Source organism: Sceloporus occidentalis, unplaced genomic scaffold (genome assembly GCF_023333645.1).
Source record: "Sceloporus occidentalis isolate IW3139 unplaced genomic scaffold, rSceOcc1.0.p SCAF_6, whole genome shotgun sequence".
Taxonomy (NCBI): domain Eukaryota; kingdom Metazoa; phylum Chordata; class Lepidosauria; order Squamata; family Phrynosomatidae; genus Sceloporus; species Sceloporus occidentalis.
The window spans coordinates 141,800,547-141,811,181 of NW_028316986.1; positions in this window are offsets into that span (position 1 = coordinate 141,800,547).

Below are 10,635 nucleotides of genomic sequence, written 5' to 3' on the forward strand. Positions count from 1 at the left end.
ACACACACACACACACCACCACCACAATAAAAAGCTCAAATAAAGAGCAAGGGCTACATCCACATAACGCAGACTACCTCCCAAACAATTGGGTTTAGACTTGGGTCCCATCTCCAACATATCACACTATGTAAGTATATGCAAATACAGATATTCTCTGTCTATCTATCTATCTATCTATCTATCTATCTATCTATCTATCTATCTTATATAAAATCCAAAACACTTTTGGTTCCAAATATTTTGGATAAGGGAGACTCAGCATGTATAGTCAGCACTGAGTTGATATGGTTACAGTTGCTATGTTTTGCCACAAGATGTCACAATTTTCAAAGATCACAGAAGATGATTTAACCAAGAAGTTCTACTTACATCACATTCCATAGTAAAAGCAATAAAGGCTCTTGTAACATCTTAAAGACCGCCAATTTTTATTTCCTGGATGGCTGATGAAGTGAGCTGCAATCCAAGAAAGTATATGCCAAATAATATACCTTCCAACATTTCACAGATGAAAACTGGGACCAAGCAAAATCAGAGAATGATCCAGATGGCAAAAGCTATAAATAAAGAACAGACAAACTAGAAGAGGCTGCTGCAGTTTGCTTTTGCCTAAGCCTACAGGAAAGGGCTCCTCCACTCTTCTCCTCTTACCCACTGCGTCAACTGAGTGCAGACTACTTTTGCAGCAATAAAAGTAAGCTGAGGACAAGGGAGGAAAGTAGGCAGAGGAGAGAAAAATTGGAAAATTTTAAGTATGTTTTAAACTGTCAACTGTTTAATAGTATTTTAAGGGGTGGTGGTGGGATTGTGGGATATGGAACATATATTTTAATGTTGTAAGCCGCCCTGGTTGCGTTGCGCAGAGGGGTGGGATAAAAATAAATTTTATTATTATTATTATTATTATAACATTTTAAAAGCTGGAAAAGTTGGAGCAATGCCAATCTGTCAGTCAGTCATAGCAATGTTCAACTAAATGTATAGCAGGACTAATTCCAGATGGTCTACAACGCCCATTGGCCTTGTTAACTGGGAATGGAAATATTCCAAAACATCTTAAACATATTTAAGATACTTATTCTGTATCTTATTCCCCCATTTAGCATGACTGCAGTTGCAAGGGAAGAACAAGTAAAGGGGGATGTCTTTCAAGGATCCTAGACTTAACGTTCCCTTGGTTTTAGACTACAAATTCTATATTCTCCAATCACATGGCTACCTTCTAGCTTGCAGAAGTTCTTGAATCACTGTGTGAACTTGTTGTTTTTTTCATGCCTAGAAACCTAGAAGATGGCTTTAAACCAGACAATTTGTCTGTTTTGCACAGCATAGCCACACATTCTAGCCCACATAGACACTGGTGAGGGATAGCAACCCACTGCAGCCCAGCACCATTTGGAAGGCCACAAACGAATTTACACATAGGTCCAAAACATACTGCAGAAATAATCCAGTTTGAAACCACTTTACTGCCTTGGGTCAATGCTAGGGAATTCTGGGAACTGTAGTTTTGTGTGACATTTAGCCGCCTCTGTCAGAGAGCTCTGGTGCCACAATAAACTATAATTCTCAGGATTCCATAGGATGGAGTCATGACACTTAAAGCAGTCTCAAACTGGATTATTTCTGCAGTGTGTTTTGGACCTGAGTGACAGTAGCTCACTGAGCTTTCAGAAAGAGATTTTTCCCAGCTGTACTTACAGATCTGAGAGACTGAACTTCTGCATGAAAACATATGCTGTTCTACTTAAATCTTAGAAAAGTTACTCTTTTCAGCTATCCCATAATGGCTGATAGATTCTTGTAAATGCAGTCCAGACAAATAACAACCCTCAGCTCTGATTCCACTGAGCTACAGACTTGCTTTGGTGAGCAAACCTATCCTCACATCAAGCATCTATTTTTTAAATCTAACCCAGTTCACTTCTGAATGGATGCATCCCACATCCTGAGGCCTTTAGAATGCATTCAGTGCAGAGATTATGCTCAAAGTATTTCTGAAAACAAGGTCAAAGGAAGAATCTTCCCAGTCAGCAAAACAATTGATCAACAAAAGCATACACAAAATTCCTCTTAAAGCTGCAGTTATGTAGTAAAAATGCCATAAGCAGTCTAACCTGGAGAGTGTAACCTGGAGAGATGTCTTACTTTCATGGGGCTTCTGTAGATTCTTTTTGACTCAGAAGCTATTATAAAAGCATAGCATCTATTAGTTAATCAATTATTTCAAGTGAAATGAAGGTTTGTAGGAAACTGACTCTCATATCCTATTCCAGGGCTTGGGGGAAGAGGAGGGAGGCATTCTGTAATGAATTTTCCTTGTCCATTTTCCAATTTTATACACTTTTAGCCAAATCCCATCCCCTCTTACATTGCTCAAATGAAGGTTGTGCTCCTTTTATAGTGTCACATGAAACACATACTATTGCTCCAATACAGGGGAAGGAGGGAGGGTGGCCCTTGGACTTCATGTGATCCCAAAGGTGTTTCTGTGGGCCCTTTCTTGTTGTTGTGTGTCTTCACATTGCTTCTGACTTATAGTGATCCTAAGGTGAACTTATAACAGGGCCTTCTTGGCAAGATTTGTCCAGAGGGGATTTGCCTATGCCTTCTTCTGAGGCTGAGAGAGTGTGACTTGCCCAAGGTCACCCAATGGGTTTCCATGGCCAAGTGGGGATTTGAACCCTGGTCTCCAGAGGGGAGCTTGTGACTTCAAAAATTGGCTGGCTGAGTGACCCAGGATGCATCCAGAAGGTATGACAACATCCAGGGGCATCCCGGATCCTGAATTCAAGCTGGAAGAAATAAACTGGCTTATTTGTTCATGGGATAAGCCACACACACACACACACACACACACACACACAACATTACTCCATAATTAACATTCAAAAGCCTCCCTGAATAAAAAGTTCTTCACCTATCCAGTGAAACAGAACACATAAGGGGCTAACAGGACGTACCATGGAAAGGGGTTCACCAGATGAGCCTGTGAAGGTGCTGGGACTGAGATAAAGTCCTCCATGGCAGATCTTAAAGCTTGGGTTGGTTTATATGAGGAGAGATGATCTTTAAATCTGAACCCAAGTTAAATATCTGTGTTATCACCAATTACTATTTGTTAATGGCGGATGTGAAAGTAATTATCATAATTCATATGTCTTCAAGTTTAATTGCCTCTGGCTCCACTAATTAGGATCTCGCAACTCCAAGAGTTCATTAAAAAGTTCATTGGCTGTATCTCCTGCCTAAGTGTTGGACCTGTGATCTAGTGACCATGTACATCCCTCCCCAGACCATGAGTGCAACTCCCATCATGCCCACATCCTGAATGTCTTATACTTTTTATTTTTTACTCAAAATGTCCTGTCTAGGAGGTGTGTCTGTGTGTGGAATTTGTACAGGTTTTTGTCCCATTGCTCTGTTTTGGCCCAGGAGAAGTCTTTCTTAAAACAAAATGGAATCAGAGGCTTACAGTTTAATTGGTGGAGAGAAACATTTTGGGAGGGGAAAGAAAAAGGAAAAAAAACCACATTTGTGTGTGTGTGTGTCCTGTCCATACCTCTGTCATACACGCACAGAGCCATTTTAACCACATGACATCCGTACCACACAATCCTATCTCTTTCTCTTGTTTGATTACATCTCCCATCCATCCATCCATCCATCCATCCATCCATCCATCCATCCATCCATCCAAATATGTGTGTAATAAATGTGTGTAAATAACCAGCCAACTGCAACAACTCGTCACGAATCTGATAAAAGTGGGCTGCTTGTGTCAAATAAAACTTGTTATCCCTTATGGTACCACAAGATTCTTTATATATTTTATTTTATTTTACGTTATTTTGCTGAAGAAGACAACTATGCATAACTCCCTAGAAATTACCCAAATGTACATAGGTCTTTTGCAGGAATTCTTATTCTGTTTTAGGAAACTAGGGCCAGCTCTCTGTAGGTATTTCAAAGTGCTGCATTTTTAAAGATACAAAGTCAGTTGGGCAAAAAAGAAGGCATGATGATGGGGGGGGGGGGGTGAGGGAGAGAGCGAGCAGATGTAATGAATGCCTGCATAAAGATGAATGTCAACATGCCCATGTGGTTGTTGACACACCACTCAAGTTTTGTGAATGCCTGAAGATGTGGAAGTACACCACAGAATGTTGAGTCAATTCAATGTGATTGCTAGCATTCACTGATGCATATACTAACAGTATATTTGATTTTCAGACATTCACAAAATTCATCTGGAATTGTCAGCACTGACACCATTCTATCAGATTTGGAATATTCACTGCAACACACACACAAAACCACTGCATAAATGAAAGGTCTCTGCTGTTAAATCTCAATCTCTGATATGCTATCATGTGGAAACAGCCTTAAATATTAGTTGATCTCTGATGGGCATAACTGTGTTCACATCTAACAAGTCGTGCCGAGACTGAACGTAGTGAAATTCCAGCTTGACAGTGACAGCCAGGCAGTCATTTTTGTTTGAGAAGACCTAACAACAACAACAGCAGCAAAGCAACAACAACAAAACCCAAAGTGCCTTTGGTCCATGGTTTGTTTCCCATGATGTTGAAAGGGTGCAGTTGATTATCTGGCTTGTTTTTGTCTGAATAGGCCAGAAAAATGGCTGCTTATACATTTCATTTCTCCAGCTAGTTGAGAGGAAAGCCAGAGCCAACTGCACCTACAGTTAGAAGAAACGAACCTTGTTACTTCAGAATGTGGGAACCAGAACATGTTTCCATTTATGGTAAGCCAGGGTTCCATGATATCTGAATACATCAGGTATCTTTGATAGGCTTCATTTGATTGTCTGCCAGCACAATATAGACTATATGTCTACATGGGCCATTTACATCAGTTCCCCCCCACACACACATCTTCTGTCACCTTGTTTACATGGCCTGATTTGAAAGTAGACTGCCGTCACGTGGGAAGGCCAATTCTGCACCAAATCCAATCTGTTTTTTTTCCAAAAAACCCCACAAAAACCACAGTTTCCTCCAGAACCTCCAGGAAAATCTGGAGCGATGCTGGGCGGCTGTTTACACAGCATCCTACTGGTCCACCTGCTGCCAGCGTCACAAATTTTCCTTCTGAGATGACAACGAGTTTCCCAGCCATGTGACTGATGCTTGACATTTTGTTGTGAGGTCAGAGGGAGAGACTTGTGCCAATGGCAATAGGCAGCATGGCAGGATGTGTGTGCAGACAGCCGTCCAGCATTGCTCTGGAGTGCCCAGGTAATGGGGGGAAATTCGAGATCAGAATAATCCAGAGGTATCCTGCAGTATTCTGGCCAATGTAGACCAGCCATCTGAAGCAGAAACCTTCTTCATGCAAAGAATCAGGCAATTCCTATGAGTTTTATGGCTTCATTGTGTCTTGCAAACCAGTCATCTTTTAAAACTCTCCTTGTATATTATACCACTGGGTTTATATAACAAACAAGCTCTGCATTCTTTGCATGCCTTTTAGATGAAAAGAAAGGAATCTTCTGACATGTTTTCCACAACTAGCAGGTGATAGCTTAGAGTTGTGCTGGTTTATCTCCCATAGCTTCCAAACAGCAAACAGAAGACTAGTCTTCCTTGTTTTAATCTATAAGTAGATTTGTTTAGTCTATCAAGTTTCTGATGTATGTTTTTTTTTTAATTCTTGATGAAGTACAGAAATGTGCAAACCCTACTGGGGAAATTCTGTTTACATATTTCCTTTGATTCTGAAGCCTACCTTTCACAGAGATGCTGCGGTGGATAGAGGAATCTATATCAAAATCAGTGCAAATCTGAAGGGTCTGCAATCCAGTGCATATTTACTTAGGAGCCAGCCCTGTGGAACTCAGTGAGAATTAAAATGCTCAGTCAATCTAAAAACATAGTGCTCTGGTCTGCAGAGCAAGGTATCGAATGCATTAGAAGTAGTGCGGCTGTGCACTTCCAGAAGGGTTGCTTGTTAGTCTTCTATGGCAAAGACAACCAAGAGATTTATGGGGATCCCAAAAAATTATCATGTGTATTATAGCATAAAATTTCATGGGATCCAATAACCACAATCTTGTGTGAACAAAATGGGAAAACTTTAAAAGTTCATACAGTGCTTATTGAAAAAGGTACATTGTACAGTGAAGATTTTTGCGATAGCCAAGTTGAAGAGCAATACAACCGATTGTCCTCCTAAGTATTGTTCTTGTTATGTGCTATAAAATCAGCTTCAGCTTCAGCTAGAGACCTCCAATAGACTCCATTATTAACAGTCCTGCTCAGGTCTTACAAGTCAGGGCTGTGGTATTCTTGACTTTGGTCCAAAACACGCGGCAGAAATAATCCAGTTTGAGACTGCTTTAACTGCCCGGGCTCAGTGCTAGGGTATCTATCCTGGGAACTGTTGTTTCTTAAATAAATAAAATAATAATAAAGTTTTTATTTATATCCCGCACCTTCCTTCGATCAGGGCGGCTTACAGTATAAAATTTCAAACAACAATACATACAATAAAATCCAAAATACATCACATATAAACAATAATAAAAAATACAGGCAAAAAAGCCCCAAAGCCCTTCCTCTTGGCCACGAAAGAGGAGGGAGGCCCACAGGATTTTTAGTCGGGGAATGCCTGTTGGAACAGGAAGGTCTTCAAATCCTTCCTGAATTGGGCCAAGGTGGTAGTCGAGCGGAGCTCAGTGGGCAGCGTATTCCAAAGGGCTGGGGCAGCAGTGGAAAATGTCCTCCTTGTGGTGGAGGACAATCTAGCCCCAGGCACCTTCAGTAGCTGCTGCCCAGATGTCCTGAGGGTGCGAGGCGGAATGTACGGGGAGAGGCGGTCCTTTAGGTAACCTGGACCCAAGCCATTTAGGGCTTTATAGGTAATAACCAACGCCTTATATTGGGCCCGGAAGCGGATAGGCAACCAATGGAGATCTTTCAATACCGGTGTTATATGGCTGGTCCTGGGAGCACCAGTGACCAGCCGGGCTGCCATGTTCTGAACCATTTGCAGCTTCCGAGTTTGATATAAGGGTTGCCCCATGTAGAGTACATTGCAGAAATCCAATCTCGAGGTTACCAGAGCATGTACAACAGTTTCTAGGTCCCTCTGGGCCAGGTATGGGCGCAGCTGGCGAATAAGCCGAAGCTGATAACAGGTGCTCTTGACCGTCGCATTCACCTGAGCAGTCAGGTGAAGCGACGAGTCAAGAAGCACCCCCAGACTGCGCACGGAGTCCTTCACAGGGAGCGTGACCCCGTTCAGGACAGGTGGAACCACCGCCATTTCTGGACCAGGGGAACCTATAACTAGTACCTCCGTTTTCTCTGGATTCAATTTGAGTCGGTTTTCCCTCATCCAGCCCATTACTGACTCCAGGCACGCCACGAGAGGAGAGACCCCATCCCCAGTCACTGCATCATTTGGAGACATAGAGAAAATGATTTGGGTGTCATCAGCGTTCTCTGACAGAAGGCTAAATGTCCCGCAAAACTACAGTTCCCAGAGTTCCCTTGCATTGAGCCAGGGCAGTTAAAGCAGTCTCAAACTGGATTATTTCTGGACACAATTCACCTATAATGTGGTCTTCCTGCTTTCCTACTGCCATCAGCTTTACCAAGTATGATTGTCTTTTCCAATGAGTCATGTCTCTTGATATATTTGAAGGATGATGGGTTTAGTTATTTTGGCTTCTCGCAACCGTTAAGCCTTGATCTGCTATCCATTCATGTCTTTCTTGCTGTCCACAGTATCCACAGAACTCTCCTCTTGCACTACATTTCAAATGAACCGATTCATTTTCTTGTCAGCCTTTTTTCTTGTCCAGATTTCAGACCCATACGTAGAAATCGGAAATACTATGGATGACCCTGAGTTTGGTATTCTCTTTGTTGTTCTTTCTTCTGCAACAGACAACCCTAACCACAAAAAGGTTTATTTATCCATGTACCTCAAGGGACTTGCACCCTCTTTATCAGATGCATGAAGGATTACTGGTGCTGTTTGGTGATTATTTGCATTTCAATTAGCACCCAATGCATGGATGGATGGATGGGTGGGGAGAGAGCTGACTGAAATGTCGAAAAGTGTCATTAACACAAACATTAATTGGGTGGTAGCAGACACATCCTTGCATTAATGAGCTAATTAACACCTTGCAAGATAAAAAGCCACCAGGTCAAGCTCTGAACTTCTTGTTGAATACTTCTTGGGAGTGGCTTGGGAGGGTGAAATACTCCTTGCTATTTCCAGGACTGATGTCAGACTTGGGTCTGTTTACATTTTGCTGCACAGAGACTTTCCTGCCTGCCCTGTGCAACATGCAGTAAACTCAGGAGGAAATGGTTGGCAAATGCATTTTGATCTCAAGTTGATAAGGTGCAAAAGCTTCCCCAAGGTACTGGCATGAGGTAGACAGACTCAATCAGATAAGCTGGTGTCTTAAGTTTGCAGACTTGAACAGGGATGTTTAAAAGCAAAGTCTCTCAGGTCCAAAACACACTGCAGAAATAATCCACTTTGAGACTGCTTTAACTGCCCTCGCTCAGAGGTAGGGAATCCTGGGAATTGTCGTTTGTTGTGGCACCAGAGCTCTCACAAAACTATTGATCCCAGAATTCCCTAGCATTGAGCCAGGGCAGTTAAAGCGGTCTCAGACTGGCTTATTTCTGGAGTGTGTTTTGGACCTCAGATGCCTCTCGTTCATAGGGTCACCAGAAGTCAATTTGACACCCTTGTTGTTGTTGCTTTGTGTCTTCGAGTTGTTTCTGACTTATGGTAACCCTGGCATAGGGTTTCCTTGGTCAATGGCAGTTTCCCAGTGCCTGTTTCTGAAGCTGAGAGAGTGTGACTTGCCCATGACACCATGGAACAACAGAATAATTCTGGGTTGGATCTTACCTTCTTCCAACCCCTCTCTCGTTTATCTTTTACAATATGGCACTGGCTCATCTGTTTCTAGACTAATCTACTGGATTTTTCATGCCAGAATCCAATAGAACAGCCTATTTCTTCAGTCCCATATTCCTGTATCTTAACCCACCGCCACATTTCTATAGACACCCAGGTTTCCCGGTTTCTGCAGAGGCTATTTAGCTCTCCGTTTCTCCAAATAATAATAATAATAATAATAATTTGTTTTATTTATATACCGCTATTCCAAAGATCATAGCGGTGAACAGCAAGAAAGCTAATTTGCCCCCAACAGTCTGGGTACTCATTTTAGCGACCTCCTCGGAAGGATGCAAGCCTGAGTCGAGCTTGGGCCCTTTTGCTGGTCTTGAACTTGCAACCTTGTGGTTTCGAGTGAATGGCTGCAGTACAGGCATTTAACCACTGCGCCACCAGTGTTCTGTTTCTGTTCCCCTTCTTTTCTTCAGTCCTGCACTTCCTTCTGATCCCCTTTTCAGGTCCTCCTCGGGGCAATGTGTCCCTTAGCAGGACCCCACTGCAGTTGCCAGCCATCATCACTTCTAGATGCAAAACTAGAACTCGAGTCTCAGCAGACCTCACCAGGATAGCCAATGGTGATGAATGCTAGGAGCTGCAGTAAATTTGCAATGGAAAGGGTAATGATTCCCACAGAAGACCCTCCCTTCTGGCCTGGGAGGAAGTGAAAAGGCAGGCCCATCTCCATCAGGGCTGGCCTCAAGAAGAAGAGTGTATTTTTATTGCTGTAACCCGCCTGGACTCCTTGTGATTGGGTGGGCTATAAATAAATAATTTATTATTATTATTATTATAAACCAACAACTCTCCCTTCCCTTACAGATGTTGGCCCTCTATATCCACCGATTCTTTATCCATGGATTCAAATATCCATGGCTTGAAAATATATTTTTAAATACACAAATTGTTTTATTTACTAGTATCTTTGTTATGTCTGCATTGAATAAATCTGATATAAGGATTATACACACCCACCTTGACTTTGCTATTTGATATAAAGGATACCATTTTACTAGACCGTTGTATTTAATGGAACTTTAGCATCCATGGGGGTCCTGGAATCAAATCCCAGCAGAGACCAATGGCCTACTGTACATACACTTTCTTCTTCAGCAACTATGCGTTCTATGCTACCATACCAGTTTAGCTATTGGTATTACTAGAGACTATAGTTGCGCAAGTGTAGTAACATATAGAAATCTGCATTCCTGTAGCAGTGATTCAGGGCAGCACAATGGTGCAAACAGCCTTGCACAAGGCCTGGCATGAGTCAGATGTAAGCAGATGACAATCTGAGATGGGAGAATGAAGGAGTGCCGGATCTGCTCCTCATTGGCAAGGCGTGCAACCCCCTTGTGCAACACTTTGACAGCAAACATGGGTTTCAAGGCCCCTTGCTCCAAATGGCCACAGGCTGTGCTTGAGGACGGAGCTTCTATCCAGGCAATTGCTTCCCTTATAAGCAATCATTAGATTGGACCTGTTCAGTTTGCCCGCTGTGTGACACAATGTGTGTTGGCTAAAGAATACTATGAAGAGGCAGATGCAAATTATAGTTGCAAAGGATCGGAGTTTTCTGGGAAAGTTAGTCCTCTAGTAATTGACTTAAACAATTGTTTATTTACTATGCTTGTGTTGCTGCTGCATGCCTTGTCATTTCCGGCTTATGACGATCCTAAG